The 21,946-nt window shown below is 35.3% G+C and overlaps 1 pseudogene; it reads left to right on the forward strand.

Moving 5' to 3' along the window:
* The first annotated feature begins 893 nt into the window (after positions 1-893).
* LOC149236209 (aspartic proteinase PCS1 pseudogene) lies at positions 894-2,753 on the forward strand (annotated as a pseudogene).
* The last annotated feature ends 19,193 nt before the right edge of the window (positions 2,754-21,946 follow it).

The raw sequence follows: 21,946 nt of genomic DNA on the forward strand, positions 1-21,946 counted from the left end.
GATAATGAATTTCAGAACTGACACTATAGGAAAATTAGAAACAGGTAATCAAAACCCTAGCAAAGCACATCCTCCAATGGAGATTGTTTCCCTCGTCATTCTCATAATTAAAAATAAATTAAAATTAAAATTTATATATTGATATAAAAATTTTAAAATTTAAATAAATTATTATATAAGTCATATTTTATAAATACCGTATAACGGTTTAATAATAAAAAATTAGATACATACCCATTAAATTTACCCTTTTATAAGGCAGATGATCGACCTTTCAGATGGGTAGCTGCTGATGATGAAAATGGAAACGATTATTAACATGGCGGAACATTCTACTTGGGAGGACCCCAATTAAAACCTGCTGATCAACCGACATGGAAACCTGCTGATCATTTCAATATTCACACTAATGACTATTGCTTAACCATTGTAATCATGTCAAATCTCTGACACTAATGACTATTGCTTGAATTTTTAATGGCAAACACGCTAACGCATTGAATCTCGTCCTTTCTTTCAAGTGAGACGAGGAGAATATTAGTACGTTCATAAACCATATCCTCAAGATAGAAGATTCCATGGCAACATTATTGACTTCCTCTGCGGTGTTTAATATTTGCCTAAATAAAAGCAGGTGTAAAAATTCAAATATAGTATTTAATGTTTACCAAATAAATAGCCAGAATAAAATTTCAAATCAATTGGTTTATTCAAACACAGCTTAAAATAATTTAAATCAAAATCCAACTATAAATAAAATTTAAAATATTAAAATTTAAAACTGGATTCCGTTGATTGTGCAATCAAAGAAGTGTGTACCTCCACAATTCGGACCGACCAGACATTTTAGGTGTTGGACGGAACAACTGGCCTCGGCTTCTGTGACAACTTTTTCCACCAAACTCAAGACCTTTTTACACGCTCTTTTCCAAAAGATCATCGAGAAAAGTTGTGAGAACGAAGGCCAACGCAATTTCCCACTCCATGCCCTTGTCATCATCCAAATTGAATTGCAGCGTATATATCTATTGTTCTCTATGTCTACTACATGCCACTGCTCAGATTTATTCATCAATGGCTTCCGTCTCAGTCTGCTCTCCTTTATACTGCATTTCCTTTGTTTTTATATTGTTTTTCCTTTCTCGCTTTAATGCGTTGAGCCATCAAAAGCTTGAGACTACTTATCCATTGAATGTGAGTTACCTCCTTAATTTCAATCCTAGTGCAACTTCCCACCATTGTGAGGGCCATGGATTTCCTCTCTTCTCCACATCTAGTACTTCTACTGCTGCCGCATGGCCTTCATTTCTGATAAGTGCTCTCATTAAAAGAATGAACGGCCACGCCAATGCGAATCTCACAGCTTCCAAGGCTGCAGCCACGGACGGAGTGTCTTTTAGCTACGGCGATACTCTCATGGTGGAAGTCATGGTGGGAACTCCTCCCCAAAAGCAACAGATGGTGCTGGACACAGGCAGCGAGCTCTCCTGGCTCCACTGCGCGCTCAATGCTTCTTCGAATCCCCCTCCATTCGATCCCACTCTCTCGCCTTCTTACAACGCCGTACCCTGCAACTCTCCCGTCTGCACTCAAAAAACGGCCGACTTCCCCGTTCCCGCCAGCTGTGACGCCAAACGTCTCTGTTATTTCACATACACGTACGCCGACGGCACTGACGTAGAGGGAAACATCGGCAGCGATGTGGTTACTCTTCAACTTTCAAGCCCAACGGCGGCGCCTCTCCGAATTCCCGGTGTGGTGCTTGGATGCGCTTCTTCCGCGCTGCCGGGCACGCCGGGTCTGATGGGTCTCAACCGTGGGGCTTTGTCCTTCGTTTCTCAACTGCAAACCGCCAATATTCCGCGCAAATTCTCATACTGTATCGCCGATCGTTTCCTTTCTGCGGATTCTCCAGGTGTCCTCTTCTTTGGAAATTCTCCTATTGCCAAATATTTGAATTACACGCCTCTGTATACAATACCACTTCGGTTACCATATTTCGACAGAGCAGCCTACAGTCTCAAATTAGTGGGCATTAGGGTTGGAAACAACCTTCTCCCCATCCCCAAGTCTGTGTTCCTGCCAGACCACACGGGCGCCGGGCAGACCATGATCGACTCCGGGACGCAGTTCACTTTCCTGGTCGGGGAGGCCTATGTTCTACTCAAGCAGGAATTCGTGCGCCAAAACCACGGGCTCCTAATGAATCCCTTGGGGGGGAGTTTTGCGTTCCAAGGAGCTCTGGATCTCTGCTACCGGCAGCCCGTTAGCTCGCAATTCCCACAGATGTTGACCCCCGTGACGCTGCTGTTCGACTCGGCACAAATCACAATAGATGGTCATCAGCTACTATATCAAATACCCCAAAGCAGTGCAGGCAGTAATGCTGCAAACGGCATGGTAATCTACTGTTTCACATTCGGTAATTCGGATTTGGTGGGGATTGAGGCCAACATTATCGGCAATCACCACCAGCAGAATCTGTGGATAGAATATGATCTCCAGAATTCGCGCATTGGATTTGCCAGTGCTCGCTGCAACATCAATTGACCGCGAGATCCACCATTACTATTTATTTATATTGTTGTTAAGGACCCGCTTGCCTTCGTTTTGAACATACTACTGCCCTCTGCGGATATATCTAGTAATATCGGGCGTTAAAGTTGTCACGGCCGCTTGTAACTACCAGGATTTCAATTGGGTTTCAGTTCTTACCCTGAACTAATTTGTTTAAAGATTTATCTCCAATCCTACACACGTTTTGTCAAAAAAAATATTCGCCCCGCAAATATGTATTTACATACCATTATTGAATGGCTCAAAAGTTTAAAGAGTTACAACATTGTAAAAAATTATATCACTTAATTAAACATAAACATAAAAATGAATAAAAACTAAGTGAAAAATGAATAAAAACAGTGAGACTGCTCCAATTACATTTTATTCTTGGAGGATGGTCATTAATTCAAATGGATTATGAAATTTTAAATTATAACATAAAAACTCTTTAAATTATAATTCGGTGATGATAAGATTGTAAATGGCTAAAAATATATAAAATTAGCGCAGCCAAACCTGGATAATTATCTAAACACGGAACTCATCTTATATTCAACCATATGTATATATATAATTTAAATAAACTATAATTTAATTTTAAATTAGTTTTTGAATTAAAAGTTAGTATCTGATTAAATATTCATATATTTAAAAAAACATGTAACAAGATTTTAGTTATGAAAATTTATTTCTGCTATCATAAAAATTTATATCATTTATAATATTAGTTTAATAATGCTATATCCAGAAAAACATACTATTTATCTCATAATAATTAGTGATAATTAAATTAAAACACTAAAAACTTATATTCTAAAATAAACAAGCTCATGAACATAAATATAATAAAAAATAATAAATGGTACCAATAGTGGAATCCAGAAAAATGAAATTTTATAGTTCAAATGGATTGGCAAGTACTTTTCAGAACCTCCTAGATTGGAATCTTACCAATTGAAATCTCATCAGAAATCTCGTGTTTATGATTATCAATTTGTTTAGTTTTGAGTTTAATTATTTTTTTGTAAGTTTGGTAGGACTACCAATTGAAATCTCATAAGAAATCTCATGTTTATGATTTTGTTTAATTTTTAGTTTAATTTTTTTTGTAAGTTTATAGGACTCTCCAATTTTCATTTTTACATTTCAATTATTCACCCCACTACGGGAGCTTACCACAAGATTCCTACCCAAGATCTCTAGTTCGATGAGACTTTGTTCCACGACCATCACTTGAGCTACCCAAGCTCACGAGTTTTAAAAATTTGAATACATCTAAATGATATGTTTTTTCAATAAAAAGTAAATAGAATGTGTAGATTTTGGTAAATTTGAACAGTAAAATGGTACGCCAATTTGACAATAACAAAAATTTAAAATTTTGAGAAGGTTAAAATCTTGAACAGAAGTTTAATTGTGTTAAACCTAACTGTGTACAAAGTTTAATTACTAAAACAACCATATTAGTAAATATAATTGATATAGGCGAATAAGCTTATGTCAATCACATTCACAACTATATTAGTAGTAAATATTATAGATACATATATCAATATATGTACAATCACATTATTAAGTATAGTTGATAGAAGGGATAGAAATTTATAAAAATAAATAAATTAATATTAATAAATATATAATTATTATAGTAATATTTATATGATAAATTATATTATAAAATATAAATACAATAATAATTCTAAAAATTTTAAAAAAATTTATAATAATCATTATTATATTGTAATAAAATATTATTATTATATTATAATAAAATGATAATATTACTGATAATAAAATTGTTATCAAAATGCTGTAGGCCAACTTCACACCAACGAAAAACTTAAAACCTTGAGAATGTTAAAATCTTGAACAGATGCATGACTGTGTTAAACCTAACTGTTTTTCTGTCTGATCATAAACAGAGTTGTATTGCACAAAGTTTTATACTAAGTATGAAGACAGTTCTATCCTCGACTGTGCCTTCTTATTATATAATAATATTGTTAAGAATTTAGTTCTAAATCTATCCATATCATTGAATTTTAAAATCATAAAATATTATTTGGAACCGTCTGTATAACCAGATTCTTACCCCCTATATATATATATATTCAAAATGAGAATGAGAAGGTTCCATGAGACCATAAAGAAACGGTTGATATCATCAGAAAACTGCACCGACATTTTCTCCAAAATTACGTCATATTAATATCCGTAGCTCTGTTTTGATCAACTCTTATCCTACATGAGATTAACACTTCAACAACATAATGACCAATAGTGGCAGGAAAATTTTAATGACTTTGATGTCACTTTACGTCGAGGTTTGAAGCACTGCTCATCCAACCAAGATGTCAGTGTCCACACGTCTGCACGTAACGCTACCTTTTTTTCTGAATTGCACGGAACGCTACTTACTCAACGGTGTATGACATGTTTCTATCTGCAACGTCGGTCACAGTAGAGCAGTGGCTAACCAGCTTGTCATAAGGCATTAAATGTTGGGGAGATGCAGGCTGGATAACCTGCTTACACGCGAATTCTGAAACTGGACACTAAATAAGAAATGGGAATTTGCGTGTAAGCGGGCTATCCAGCCTGCATCTCTCCGGGCACCTGCATCTCTCCGGGCATTTAATGCCCTATGGCAGGCTGGTTAGCCGCTGCCGGCACAGTGGGATAGGTAGGAGTGGTGTAATTTTATTTTAATTTTTTACTGATTTTTTGGTTTAATAATTTATTTAATTTGCAATGGGATAGAATTCATTAAAATTACAGAGAAATTTTAGAAGGATTTAAATTTACGTATAAAAATAATCTATTTAAACAACACAAATCAAAATTTATCTATAAATTTATTTTTAAATTCCAACCTAAAATCAACCAAAAAATTCAAAAAATTCTCACTTAAAAACAAATCGATCAATAAGCTACAGGAATTTTATAAGGCTACGGTTTTCTGATGATTGAGGAAAGCTCAAAGCTGTTTCGCAATAGCCACTACTGCTCTGTGAAAACGACTGTGAACAAAAAAATTCAAAGGATTGAAGTAATCCTATCACAATGTTGCCAAGCTGGTACCAATCTTACTTTTGGGTCCAGTTTTTTAATAAATATTTATAAAGTATTCAGACTTTGGGGTGGAAGAACCTCATTGATACAGGCCCACTTAATATAAAGATAACGTGTCTTACCAATGTAAGATGGGGAATTTTTTTAGATCATTCATTGCTCTAACATCGCTTTCGTCAATCTTTTCGATTTTACCAATTTTCATGATGAGTTGTTCTTCTGCCCAATATGTTAAGTCAGGGAAGAATATGGTGGGCCAGTTACTACCAGTATCCTCGCTGTCAGCGTATTCTAATTCCGAGATGCTTTTGATATTTTTAAGTATTATTTTGGTCAATTTTGATTTTTATGGATTTGTAACACCGAGTGATATATTGATAATGGTGGTTATTAAGTTTATTTACCATTGTTGTTTTACTTTAGTTTATTTTGAATTATTTAAAACATTTAGGCTGAAAACCCAGAAGAAAGGTTGTTAGATATTAATTAAAAGATTCTCATTTAAGTTGAGAATGGAATTAAAAAGCCAGTTTTATGAATTGCTAATTAAAAAGAAGCACTTATAGACAGTTCTCGACTTCTTTTTCTGGAAAATGAAAGGAAGCAGTGTGGGGTAGGGGGAGAGAAGTCTATACTGTGAAAATTTTCATTCCCAGAGCTGTGGAGTTAGCCAGTGGGATTTGATGTACACCATTTGAGGCTGAATTAGTTCCTTGATGCCCAAGGTACCAAACTAACTGTTCTTGACAGTGGAAGAGTTCAAAGGGGGATTCTGGACTTAATTGCGAGATCCGAGGCTGGGAGGTTCAAAGGGGGATTCTGAACTTAATTGCGAGATCCGAGGCTGGGAGGAGATATCTTCTAAATCAAAAGATTTAAAATTAGATTATATACATTCAAATAGTCAGATAAATACTTATCATTATGATTAACAGTTATTTATGGTGTTAGGACATAAATTTATATTTTCTGCCATGAAAGATATTTAGTTGAAGATATGAGAATGTTGTAGTAATAATTACTCTGACATAGAAATAAGCAGAAATGAATCTTGAATAAATTATATACAAAAAGAGAATACACAGTTGCTTGAATACATGAATAGAGAATACAAAAATAAGTAATGCTGCTTTTCATGATGGTATTATTCTACTAAAGAATTCTAGCTTACTTCTTGAAGAATCATGAGAACAACAGTCAAACATTGATTCAGAGAACTAGTATTCAAAGTCTATACCTCTTGTGCTTAACATGTTTACAACATATTATAAACCAATTATGTTGTATAACGAAATCATATACTCAAAAATAGTAATAACTTTCCTGAAAACAATATGGTGAATGTTGAACATTCATAGCAAGCCAAGTAAAACATAAACTAGAACGTGATACAAGTCACATATGAACGAAGAAAAATGTGTAGATGGGAGGGTAGGGACTCAGTGTAGGACCAGCTCTGTAAGAACCATTCCAGAGCAAAATGCCCAGGCTCGTTAAAGCTTCGGACCCTCAAACATCTTAGAACAAAGACGGTAAACCAAGTCTGTATGTTTTAGAAGTTATTTGCAGAGAACCTAAAACAACGATTCATTACATGCAAAACAAATCTCAGAACCTTCTCGGCTTTGAAGACAACTTAAACAACATTTATATATAAATAAGCTTCGTAACATATGGACAAAGGAGTTAATAAGTTAAAGTGTCATATAAATAGTCAACTACCATCCGGTCTCCATTGGTTACGAGGAACAAACTCAAAACGTGAGATCCAGTATCAGGCTTGCTGATTTTAATATTAAACTAACTACATAAATAAACCCTAGTACAGAGGTATTCCAACCATAAGGCCCAAGTCCTACTCTTTATACAATTTCTAGCTTTTAGAAGTTTAGAGGCAAGCTTAACAATTCCACGCAGGACGAGTTCTCGGCCAACCTACCTAGAGAAAGACGACATGGCAGATTTTTAGAGTATGGAAGATCTATACGGTCGGGTTACAATGTTGAAGGGAAGTCATCAAATTCCTTACCTGTGCAAGTGAATAGCTAAGCCAGGTCAGCTCTAGTTTAGCAACCCCGAACGAAATTTAAACGAAAGGACCAGAAACAATTTTTACGTGAAGCAGAAACCGGTCCTCTCAGAGCCGCGAGCCAAACTTGTTGCAAACAAGGAAAATTCTTATCGAATACTGAGAAAAAGGGAAAATAATTTAATAAAACAGATGAGGTGAGTTGAATGCGTTTAAGACAAACAAAGCCAAACTGCTCCATCTGGGATTCACCCTTGCTTGACAAAACGAAACCCTTTTTGTATCAGCACAATCCTGCATATGAAAGACAGAGATGAAACCCATCTCCTCCACTTGAACAAAATGACAGAAGATTCAATGAATGCTTAACTTCATTGGCGACTGATCTTACCTGAGGGAGAGGCATGCAGCCTCGACAGGACATGGACGACGGATTCCAAAACCAGAACCAACAGTCTATCAACTGGACTGCAGAGTGGAAGAACCACAATAGAGGCGAGCTCAAATGATTGGTTTCTTGCAGCAAAATGGTATTAACCCTACCCATTATTTTTAGGAAACCAGCACCGTGGATCATCCGAGATCCAACGACCATGACCTCAGAAGATGAAGACCTTTGGAAATATCAGAGCTACCAAGTTAATTAAAGTTATGAAGCCTGCGGTGAATAGGATGGAGTGGACCTTGGGACTCTCCCGCCATAATGAGGTAGACGTCCCCTAGGGGCAGCGACTAACCAGCCATATATCGCGTATTCAATGCACCCGGAGATGCACTCGATAATCCGTTAACACACGAATTTGAAAACTCGTCACTAAACAAAAAAAGACAATTTGCGTGTTAACGGGCTATGTCGCGTGCATCTCCGGGTGCATTGAATACGCGATATATGGATGGTTAGGCGCTGCCGTCCCCTAGGTAAGGACCAGGACTGTAGTCTTAAATGCCGCCCTTATCTGAGAACAGTGGAGTCCAATGGGGATCCAATGCCACGTCCCCACGTCCATGTAACATGTGTAGACTGTGGGTGGCATCGTCTCCATTGACATTAATTAGTTTATAGTCACAGGTTAATTATTTTGCTGTGTATGGTTTAAAAATTTTGCTTTTATATAGTTTTGGATGTTACAAATGGTATCAGAGCCCAGGCTTGCATACTGAGACCTCTGGGTTATTCTAAATTAAGTTGTGATGTTCATATATATATATATGAAATAAAATAAACTGAGTTTTCGTTGATTATGCATAGAAGGTGAATTAGCATCAAGGATAAAATGCATAGGAGCCCGAGATCGTCGAGCCAACTGGAGGTGCCTTATGTAGAGGCCAACCCAGAACTATGGGTGCAATTGGGAGAAGAATCGAGACAGGCTAACGCTGCCTTACTCGAGACAGTACAACTTCTTCGAGCAGAGATGATGAACTTTAGAACGGACAATGAATGATTAAGGCAGAAGCAGGAGAAGATTCTTAAAAGTTTGTCAGATCGAAAAAAACAGAAAGGACCAGATCCTAGTACAAAAAATAGAGAAAATATTTGAAATGCTCATAATGAGGAAGATCATCCAGAATCCGTAGAAGGTCACAAAGAAGAAGATGAGGGGCGTTCACATAATCTTTTTGACCAACGAAAGCCATAAAGGCCAAAGATAGAATTACAAGGTGAGCTCAAAAAAATCATACCGTCGTTGTTCGAATGAAATTCAGAAGAAGTAGCGGAAGCCTGGCTGATAGACATGGGTAAATACATCTAGATTTATGAATATATTGAAAAACATAAAGCAAGGCTGGAAGTTTACCGATTACGAGGAAAAGCCACCCTCTGGTGGGAAGAAATTAAAGTCGTAAGAAAGATTGATGAAGAACAAGTAAGATAGCAAGAATTCCATAAACACTTTAAAGATAAATATTTAACAGAACGTTATTATGATGAAAAAGAAAAAGAGTTCCATGGGTTAAGACTGGGAACCTTGACCATGGATGAACATGTAGCACACTTTACTTCGTTGTTGCGATACATCCCATATATGCAAGAAGAAAATGATAAGATCCAACGGTTTATTAGCAGTTTTCCCAACTTTACGAAAGAAAAATTAGAATTCGACTATCCTAGAACCATGGACGATGCAGTCTGAAAGGCTCGCATCTATTATCAGTATATGAAGCAGAAAAATGAGGGATCTAAAGGAGTTGCTGCCAAGAAAATGAGGAATTTGCCACCAAACAGATATTAGAAAACCATACATGGCAGAAACAATCAGCAAAGGAATTTCAGAAAGTTTGCAAGGAACCCACCCAAAACTCAGAGATTCACTATAGACAACTTGAAAGAATTACTAGAACTGTTACTGAATAACCATCAAAACTACCGCTACAATGTTGGGGATGCGGAGAAGTGCATTATTATAAAAACTATCCGCACAAAGCTCGGACTTAGCAACTTTCTAACATGCAAGAAGCCTCTACGGTAGGGGATATCGCAAGGAGCATGCTCAAGATTAATGCTGCCTTGGACGATTATCAAGCGGAATATCAGCCCACCATGATCGAATGTGAAGATATGATTGTGTATCAATATGTTTTTGTTTTATTTGATCCAGGGGCTAGCCTGAGTTATATTAGTCCTAAAGTGGTAGAAATATGTCAACTGAAAAGCAATAAATATAAACAGCCTTGGCTATTTCAACTAGCTACTAGGACCAAAAGAAACGTGTCAACTAAAATGAAAATCTTCTCTATAATAGTTTCAGGACAACATATCTCGGTCAATCTGAATATTCCTCCCCTAGGCTCATATGATGTATTAATAAGGATGGACTTGTTAGAAGGTCGCTGGTCCTTGGTAGATTGTAAAGAAAAGTCCATAAGTTATCTTACTGAGTCAGGACAGTGAAAGTAAATTCAAGGAATTAAGAAAAATATCAAGTTGCGCCCTATTACAACCAATCACCTCAGAAAGTGTAAAAGAAAAGGGTGCCATATTTATGTTGTCTAGGTATGGTACAACAATGATAAAAATAAAATGACCTCTTTGGAGAATATCCCTATAATCTAGGATTTCTTAGATGTATTCCCTAAATTTATTCCAGGATTACCGCCAAGGTGAGACATCATTTTTACAACTGAACTAGTGCTTGGAGCAGCCCCTGTTTCGAAAGCCCCTTATTGTATGAGTGTTCCAGAATTGAATGAACTTAAAATATAGTTGTAGGAGTTGTTAGATAAAGGATACATACACCCAAGTGTGTCTCCTTAGAGATCATCCAGTGCTATTTGTATGCAAAAAGGATGGAACCCTACGATTATGCATTGATTATCGTTAGCTGAATAAGTTGACCATCAAGAACAAATACCTGCTACCTTGCATCGATGACTTATTTAACCAAGTGCACGGAGCTAACGTGTTCTCCAAAATCGATTTAAGGTCCGGATACCCCCAAATAAGGATAAAGGATGAAGACATCTGTAAAGCCGCATTTTGAACTCGTTATGGACATTACGAGTTCGTAGTACTGCCTTTGGCCTTACCAATGCACTAGCCACATTCATGAGCCTAATGCACGGTATTTTCAAGCCCTTTCTGGATAAATTTGTATTGATTTTTATCGACGATATACTAATATACTCTAAAAAATGAGGGGAACATGAGCAACACTTGAGAACGGTACTACAGATTTTGTGAGAAAACTAGCTGTATGAAAAGTTTAACAACTGTGATTTTGACAAAGATCAAATGCAGTACCTAGGCCATGTTATGTCAGCAGAAGGGATAATAGTGGATCCGGAGAAAATCAAAACTATTATGAATGGAACGCACCAAAAAACGTGGTTGACATAAGATCCTTCTTAGGCTTGGCAGGGTATTACCGTCGATTTATTAAGGAATTTTCGAAAATAGCCTTCCCAATGACTTTGCATCAGAAAAAGAGACGAGCTTTCCATTGGATAGTAGAATGCCAACAAAGTTTTGAGCAGCTAAAACAATTGCTTACAACCACTCTGGTGCTAAAGGTAGAAGATCCGAAAAAAACCTTTATAGTATATACCGATGCAAACAAAGAAGGAATCGGTGGAGTACTAACTCAGGAAGGAAAGGTCAGGTCATCGCTTATGAGTCACAGAAATTGAAGGATTATGAACAACACTACTTTGCCTATGATTTAGAGTTGACTGCGATAGTGAATGCACTAAACATGTGGCGGCACTACATTCTAGGGAAGAAATTTTTGTTGTTAACTGACCATAGCAGTTTGACAAATTTCTTTAATCAATCTAATTTAAATGCACGCCAGGCTAGATGGATCGTGTTCCCGAGTGAATTTGATTTTGAATTGAAACACCTCAAAGGAAAAGAAAGTCAAGTAGCTGATGCTTTAAGCATAAAATTACATTGCATCTATGAAGTATATTCTAGTCAAGCGTAATCTGACCTACGAGGGGTTATTCGAGAAGTGTCGCTCAAGGATCCAGAATATGCATTCTTATGGTAGCAAGCTTCTGAAGCATAAGAGAGAGGGAAGCAATGTGAGTATGAAATTAATTGTGATAAAATGTTAACATTCAGAAATCAAATTTACATTCCTAACCAGATTTCCGTGAAGAAGATGTTATTAGATGAGTTTCATTGGAAACCTTATGCTTCCCAGCCAAGATACCTGAAGTTGTATTCTGCCATTAAGAAAAGTTATTTCTGGATCGGTTTATGAAAATATGTTGCTGAGTATTTATCCAAGTGCTTAGAGTGCCGATTGGTGAAAGCAGAATATCAACATCTTGCGGGTTTGTTGCAACTGCTACCCATTCCGGAATGGAAATGGGAGACCATCACTCTAGATTTTATTATGGGGTTACCTCATACTAGAAAGAAACATGACTCAATCATGGTGGTCATAGACAAGTTGAGCAAGACTACTTATTTGATTCTTGTAAAATCCACCTATAAAATGGTAGAGATTGCAAACATATTTATGAGGGAAATCTTTCGACTACACAGAATACCCAGAGTAGTGATCTCCGACAGGGATGTAAAATTTACATTCGCCTTTTGGAAAACTCTCTTTGCGAGATTAGGCACTCAAATTAAATCCAACACTGCCTACCATCCACAAATAGATGGCCAGACAGAGTGAGTGAACCAAGTCTTGAAAGACATGCTAAGAATGTTTGTGATGCAACAACCACAGATATGGGAGGATTATCTCCACTTGGTGGAGTTTGCTTATAATAATGGACATCACGAATCCTTAGGTATGAGCCCTCTTGAAGTGATATATGGATGGAAGTGTCGGGTACCCACGGAATGGAATAGTCCAGACAAAAAATTAGCATTGGGCCCTGATATGTTAGCAGAAATGGAAGCCACCGTAGAAAAGGTTCATAAAAATTTGAAGGCTACTCAAGACAGGAAAAAAGAGTTTTAGATTCGATATCATGCATATTTGAAGGTTAAGCCTCATAAAAGCACATTGCAATGGAAGGGTTGTGCAAAATTGGCACCACAGTACTGTGGGCCTTTTTAGATTTTGGAACGAATCAAACCCGTGGCATACAAGCTAGCACTCCTGGGCCACATCCGAGTCCACAATGTCTTCCATGTATCATTACTAAAAAAATATGTATATGACCCTCGACATATTATTAACTAGGAAAGAATTCAAGTAATGATAGAATGAAATATAACTATTAATAATTATGGTTTATAACATTTTTCTAACAAAAGATTATGAATGTGCAGGTAGAACCTGAGGGAGAATTTCTAGCAGGGCCTCTTTGTATCCTAGATCGTAGAGAAACCACCCTGCAGAGGCGAGCCATCACTCAAGTTAAAGTGCAATGGAAGCACTTTGGCCCAGATGAGGCGACTTGGGAAGAGGAGGAAGCCATGTAGAAAGCCTATTCTACACTATTTACTTAAAGAAAGAACAATTCAGACAATGTTCCTCTCAAGAGGAGGGAGCTGTAACACCCAGTGACACACCAACAACTGTGGTTATTAAGTTTATTTACCATTGTTATTTTACTTAGTTTATTCTAAATTGTTTAAAAAATTTAGGCTGAAAATCCATAAGAAGGGTTGTTAAACATTAATTAAAAGATTCTGATTTCAGTTGAGAATGGAACTAGAAAAATAGTTTTATGAACTGCTAATTAAAAAGAAATAGTTACAGACAATTTTGGACTTCTTTTTCTGGGAAATGGAAAAAGAAAGGAAGAAGTGTGGGGTAGGGGGAGAGAAGTCTATACTGTGAAAATTTTCATTCACAGCGCTGTCTAGTTAGCCAGTGGGATTTGAGGTACATGAGTTGAGGCTGGATTAGTTACCTGATGCCCAAGGTACCGAATTGACTGTTATTGACAACAGTGGAAGATCTCGAAGGGGGATTTTGGATGTAATTTCTAGATCCGAGACTGAGAGGAGTGATCTTCTAAATCAAGGGATTTAAACTTGGATTATATACGTTCAGATAGCCAGATAAGTACTTATAATTATGATTAGCAGCTATTTATTGCCTTAGGACATAAATTCATATTTCCTACCATGAAAGATATTTAGTTGAACATCTGAGAGTGTTGTAGTAATAGTTACTCTGACATAGACATAAGCAGAAATGAATCTTGAATAAATTAATTACATAAAGAGAATACAAAGTTTCTTGAATACACGAATTGAGAATACAAAGATAAGTAATGCTGCTTTTCATGTTGAAGAATTCTAGCTTACTCCCTGAATAATCATGAGAACACATCGATCCAGAGAACTAATATATGAAGTCTAGACCTCTTGTGCTTAACAGGTTTACAACATATTATAAAATAATTATGTTGTTTAACGAAATCATATACTCAAAAATAGTAACAGCTTTCCTGAAAACAATATGGCAAATTTTTGTACATTCATAGCAAGCCAAGTAAAACGTAAACAAGATAACAATACGTGTCACATATGAACCAAGAAAAATGTATATATGGGAGGGTAGGGACTCAGCCTAGGACCAATTCTGTAAGAACCATTCCAGAACTGAATGCCCGGCTCGTTAAAGCTTCAGACCCTCGAACATCTTAGAATAGAGATGGTAAACCAAGTCTCTGTATGTTTTAGAATTTATTCGCAAAGAACCTAAAAATAGTGGTTCAATAGATGCAAAATAAATCTCAAAACCTTCTCGGCTTCGAAGACAATTTAAACAACATTTATATATAAAGAAGCTTCGTAACATATGGAAATAGGAGTTAATAAGTTATATTCTCATATATATAATCAACTACCATCTAGTCTCCGTTGGTTACGAGGAACAAACTCAAAACACAAGTTTAAGTATCAAGTTTGCTGATTTAAATATTAACTTAAATACATAGATAAACCCTCGTGCAAAGGTATTCCAGCCACAAGGCCCAAGTCCCATTTTCTTTATACAATTTCTAGCTTTCAAAAAATTAGTGGCAAGCTTAACAACTCGACGCAGGAGGAGTTCTCGGCCAACCCACCTAGAGAAAGACGACATGGCAGATTTCTAGAATGTGGAGGCTCCATATGGTCAGGTTGCAAGGTTGAATGGAAGCCATCAATTCCTTACCTGTGCAAGAAAATAGCTAAGGCAGGTCAGCTCTAGTTTAGCAACCTTGAATGAAATTTAAACGAAAGGACCAAAAACATTTTTTAACTTGAAGGAGAAACCGGTCCTTTTGGAGCTACGAGCCAAACCTATTGCAAACGGAGTAGTCTTTAACGCGACTTTTTGAAAGCTTTTCCGGCGATTTTTTCCGGTGAAAATCCGGCAGTAATTTATTGGAATCCAAGTTTGATAGCTAATTTCTGCACAATGAAACCGTCCCAGGGGTTTTTCAGGGTGCTGAATCCGAATATGCAGTTAAAAAACCATTTTAACTGCAACAAATCATGATTTCATCTCAATTTCTTCCACCGGATTCCGTCACCGGAATCTCAAAAAGTCCCATTATAGACAACTCCATTGCAAACAAGGAAAATTCTTATCGAATACTGAGAAAAATGGAAAAGAATTTAACAAGACGGATGAGGTGAGTTGAATACCTTTTGAAGACAGAGGAAGCCGAACCGCTCCATCTTGGATTCACCCTTACTCGTTAAAATGAAACCTTTTTTTTGTATCAACACAATCGTGCATATGAAAGAAAGAAATGAAACCCATCTCCTCCACTTGAACAGAACGATAGAAGAGTCAACAAATGCTTAACTTCAATAGCAACTGATCTTACCTTAGGGAGAGGCATGCAACCTCGGTAGGACATGGACGACGAATTTCAAAACTAGAACCAACACTCTATCAACCGGGCTGTAGAATGGAGGAACCACAATAGAGGCGAGCTCAAATAATTGATTTCTCGTAGCAAAAGGGTATTAACCCTACCCATTGTTTTCAGGAAACTAGGATCGTTGATCATCCGAGATCCAATGACCATGACCTTGCCAGATGGAAGACCTTCGGAAATATCAGAGCTGCCGAGCTAATAGCAGTTATGAAGCCTGCGGTGAATAGGACGGAGAGGATCTATGGACTCTCCCACCATAATGAAGTAGACTTCCCTGAGGTAAGGAGCAGGGATGTAGTCTTAAATGCCACCCTTATGTGAGAACAATGGAGTCCAACGGCGATCCAATGCCACATCTCCAAGTCCATAGACATGTGTAGACCATGGGTGACTTCCTCTCCATTGACATTAATCAATTTATAGTCATAGGTTAATTATTTTGCTGCGTATGGTTTAATTTTTTTTTTTAAATAGTTTTGGATGTTACAGGATTTTAGCAAAATCTTTTAGTATTAATTACATAAAAGAAATTTTTGGATGATGCCTTTTAAATATTTGAAATTTTTAATATAATTTTAAGATTAAGAATATTTTAAAAGTTAATTTATTTATACGTTTAAAAGTAAATTTTGAATATTTTAATGTTTTGTATAATATTTTATATTTTTCAATAAACAAAATATAAACATATTTAAGTAAATTTATGTACTTGATTCATCAAAATATTTTACTCTTCTCCTCAAGTGCATAACTTATCTTAATTTTTTTCATTAACAAATAGGTGTAGTTTAACTCATAGAAGAAATGACCATTTTCACAGTGTTTTTTCTATTTAATTTTAATCAAAATGGGACAAAGACTTTTAAAAACTTGAGTTTAAGTTGTTCAAGGCGCTGCGCCATTTATGCATTCAAAAATGCATCTAAACAACAAAAAATGGCATTCTTTATTGAAATTGTTTTGCCGGTGAAAGTCTATTTTGTCTATAACTTATATTATGGCTTAACAAATATATTATAAATTAATCATTTTAAAAAATTCATAATAAGGGGTAGCTGACCTCTGTGGTTACAAATGGTAGTAGTTGTTTTTGAGGTATCGTAGTGGGATCAAAAAGGTTATCTTACTATTTGAAGGAGGAAGTGATTTTTTATCTGAAAGAGAATGAGTATTACTTCCTCAATTGTTTTTGAAATGTTGTATGTAAAATATTTTTTCTTCTAGAAAAGCAACTCAACCAATTTTCCCAGGACAAAATGTCACAACAAATAAATTCAACCAATATCACAAAAATATTTATGAATATCCCTGTCAAATCCCTTATTCCTAAACAAATATCTCAACCATCATATCACAAGCAAACATACCATAGCAAACAAACTCAGCCAATATATTCTCATTTGTTTTATTAATATGACCTAGAATTACATATTGGAGCAGCATTTTGAGTTACAAAAATAGATTTTTGGAAGCCCATAAACATCCATGGCTAATGGCATCATTCAATGGACACATAGGAGATGATGGTCCTACTGAAATGTCCCTTTGCACTACTATAAATTAATATACTAGAGCATATTTGATGGCTAGTTCGACCCTTCCCTTTTGATGTCATGACCCAATAAATAATGACTTGAACTGCTGAAAAATGGCACGGGATGGAGTTGAAAGAATCTCGACTGAAAAAACCTACATAAAATACCCACAACTTGTTAATAATAACTCATATGACCTCCTCAAGTGATCCCACAATATGAAAATGAGTGAGTCAACCCCTTTTTCTGACAAAAGTTGTAGATGGAAAGTACGACCTCCAAAAACTCCATGATCCCTAGCGCTACACACAACCTAAAATTGAGATGAATCTTTCACAACAAATACCTTTGAAATATTTGAGGGATCTTTCCTTCTGATCAACTAGGGAAAATTTGTTTCAGGATCAAAACAAATTCACTCAAAAGTTACACCCTTAGCACTGCAAAGCCACAAGATCTCTCCAAATCAATATGAGAAAAAATTATGCATATCAAAAGGGAGAACTCCAATCTCTCTTCTAGAACATCTTTTCTTCCTTTCATCTTTTTGACTAAATCAATGTCACCTTCACATGTTTTTTCACCCAAATGACATTTAAATAATTAAATTAATTGATCCCTTTTTTTTTATCAAATATAGCCTATGTGAATCAAATAGTATACTGAGACATTGAAGTGCAGTGATCATTTAGAGAGGGACATTAAAATCCTCCCTTCTTGAGATTGCTTGCCCTTAAGCAACTATAAACTACAATTCCACAAAATCTTCTCCCCTTCCCATGATTCCAATAGTACTTGCCAATAAGATTTGAAAATATATATGTTAATCATATGATTGATCCTTAATTAAGGTTTTAATATCTACTAATCCGTGTTGCAAGATGTTGATATGCATGGAGGGCTAACTTATGCAAAGAATTATAAATGAGGGAACAATGGTTCTGCCACACACATCCCTCTTGCACACATCCTTCCAAAATGCTAGAACAAACACTGGTTGCGAAGACTTGTAGAAATTTTTGATTTTCTTACAACCAATAAATACTACTAAGCACTCAAATTATGTCCTAATTATGCATCGATTCACTTAATACAGGTCGAAAATATTATTGTATAATATCAATAGATATGATCCTCCTGATTTCTTAACAAACAGTGAACATTACACAATGTGTTAGAGTAAATGCTATTAAGCAATATTGGAACAATTTCCTAATCGCACATCAATTCATCATATAAATACTTACGTTAACCAGAAATAATGCTTTTTTTAATCATAGGATAAAGCTTTAATTATTATTTTAATATTGTACTAAGCACTTGAATGATGTCCTGATTACAAGTTGATTTGGCAAATAAATATTGAACACGCTTATATTTACTAGAAATGAAATTTCTATTAATCATAAAATAAACTCTTAATTTTAATTTTTTTTATATCCACTAATTTGTGTCATAAGAAGTTGATTGAATCTATGTTAATTTTTTCCAAAATGTTGCTAGCAAATGAGGCAATCTGTGGAAGAAGTGTGTGAAGGGGTCCACACATCATTTTAATCTGGTATAATGGATACTAGTTGTACATCTCTATGCATCTTCTTGATTTGTTTACAAGTAGTATATGCTATTAAGCACTCAAACAATGTGCTATGTATGTATCAATCATTGAATAAATGTTGAAAAGACTATTATATAATAACGATAGATATGATTTTCTTGATATGTTTACAATCAATAATCATTACACAATGCATCAAAGTAAATGGTATTCAACACTCAAGCGATGTAATATTATATTGTTATAATGTAACAACTATAATTATTGAGTTCTGTATGCAGAGTGTGGAGGTGTAGGGAAAACTTTCATTGTGGTTCGTTTGTACGTCTGCGCTCAATAATTATTTAAAAAGATATAAGCATTAAACATTAGGAAATTAATTAATACAAGGAACATTGTAGGGAAAAGAACATATTATGTGGACTAGTGATTGATTCTAGAAGTCCATGACATCATTTTATATGTGATTTCATTGTTTCTTCCATGTGTTGTGTGGGAAAATTATAGCACAAACAAACTAGAAAATTTCAATAAGATTTTATTTACATAAGCTCTAAATAATACTAATTTCACCAATACTTTGGTACAAACGCTTATGGTTTCGATAGTACTTTCCATTAAGATATGAAAGGATATCTGCTAATCATAGGATTAATCCTTAATTAAATTTTTAATATCCTCTAATCAGCACTATGAAATGTTGATAATGTATACGGAGGTGTAAAAATAAAGGAACAAAAGTTCTCCTACACATATCCCTCTTCCACACATGCTTAGACATTTTTAGTTTGTTTACAACCAATAAATACTATTAAGCACTTGAACGATTTCTTGATTACACATTAATTCACTGAATAAATGCCAAAAAGACTATTTTATAGTATCGATGGATACGATCTTTTTGCTTTGTTAACAGGCAATAGTAATTACACAATGCATTAAAGAGTAAATGATATTAAGCATTTGAACAATGTTTTAGTTGCATGTCGATTCACTGAATAAATGCATATGTTTACCAGGAAGTGAGATTCTATTAATCATAGGATTAAGCCTTAATTATTATTTTGATATTCTATTAATAACTTGAATGATGTCCTAATTATGTGTTGATTTTCTGAGTAAATTTTGAAGAGATTTACATTTACCCTAAACAAAGCTTCTATTAGTTGCGAAATGATGCCTTAATTAATATTTTTTATATCTGTTAATCCATGTCATGGGAGATTGATTAAATCTATGTAACATTTCACTAAAACATTACCGACAAATGAGGCAATGTGGAGAAGAAGTGTGCAGAAGGGTTCCACACCATTTTAATATGCTATGATGGATACTTGTTGCAGAGTCCTATGCATCTTCTTAACTTGTTTACAAGTAGTAAATTCTAGCATGCAGTAAATGATGTGTTAAATTGCATCAACCCGCTAAAGAAACACTAAAAATACTATTTTAGAATATCACTAGATATAATCTTCTTGATATGTTTACAACCAATAATCATTACAAAATGCGTTAGAGTAAATAACATTACACACTCAAATAATGGCCTGATTATGTGTCGATTCATTGAATAAATGTTAATAATACAACTAAGTCTTAATTATTTTTTTAGTACTAGGTGTGGAGTCATTTACATTGGAGTCATTATTCGTCACTTAAGGTTCCTATACGTCTACAAACATTTCCGTCTAGAAAGATTTTTCTCATATATAGCCACCCCATGCATTTGTCATTTCTCACATGTTTTGGTACTAAATGCTTTCAATGGTTTGTATGTCACCTATTATCTTTAAAAATATTTCATGATAATATTATTTAGTTAAAATTTGTGGAATAATGCTCTAATTGCAAGGATAACCACTATTTTTTGTTACGGTAAGCAAAATGATTATTTTTCTCAGTAATCTTTGGTTTTACCAGTATATGATGTGTTGTTTTAGTTTTTAATGTTTACAAACGATATGTATAAAATGCTTGTGTTTTGCCCCAGTAATAATAAAATGTGTTGATGGGAGAACACCCGCATTAATTATTTGGTTAAATGACATAAAGTCCTCTATATTAAGAAGTATGTTAGGTCGTTCTCTCCAACAACTCCAAATGATACACTATGAATTTACATTGAAAATAAATAACTAAGTCTCACGTGGCTAGTGTGTTGTACTACCATTTGTCACTTATTTTGGCAACATAAGCATCTTCCCATGTTTTCTTGTTTTGGGTGATATGTCATTACTTCGCAACCAATATACACAACCCAAAATTTTCATGATCCAAATATTTATAAGTCAAAGCCACTAATTATTTTATTGATATGTAGTGTGCAGGAATGTACATGGACATATAGAAAATTATTGTTTATGTACCATGCTTGGCACACACGTTCTCATGCACAACACTTCTTCCTCACACGCAATGTCGATTTTGATTTTTAGGTAAGCTATCGATTCTTTGGTAAGATACTTCTGTACACAAATATATGCGAACATTGTGATCACTTTATATGAGAACTTAGAATAAAATAGAGAGAAGCTAACCTCCAATCAAACCCCACACAAAGAGGCAGGGACTATGTTGGGGGAATGAGTGAAGCTCGTTTACACTTGTTGGCAAGGAAGGGGGCTTTGTGGTGAATTAAAATAGCTTGATCGGGCACTCGATCAAGCAATATTTTAGCCATCAATCAATCTATTTGAGGCCTTAAATATTGCTTGATTGAGAAATAAAAAAAACACTTAATCGAACTTTCGTGTAACCTAAGGTTGTCTTTGAGATTAATCGAGCATCCTTTTCAAATTTCTCGCTAATATAACCTATTACAATATGTTTAAAAAGAGCCTCGACTGAGCCTGATGCTTGCTCGAGCTCCTTTATGTTAATAAAATGCCTGGTCGCAGTCTATAT

The sequence above is a fragment of the Pinus tabuliformis genome, chromosome 8 (genome assembly GCF_031772625.1).
Source record: "Pinus tabuliformis cultivar Carrire ecotype Pingquan chromosome 8, CPIR1, whole genome shotgun sequence".
In the NCBI taxonomy this organism is placed as follows: domain Eukaryota; kingdom Viridiplantae; phylum Streptophyta; class Pinopsida; order Pinales; family Pinaceae; genus Pinus; species Pinus tabuliformis.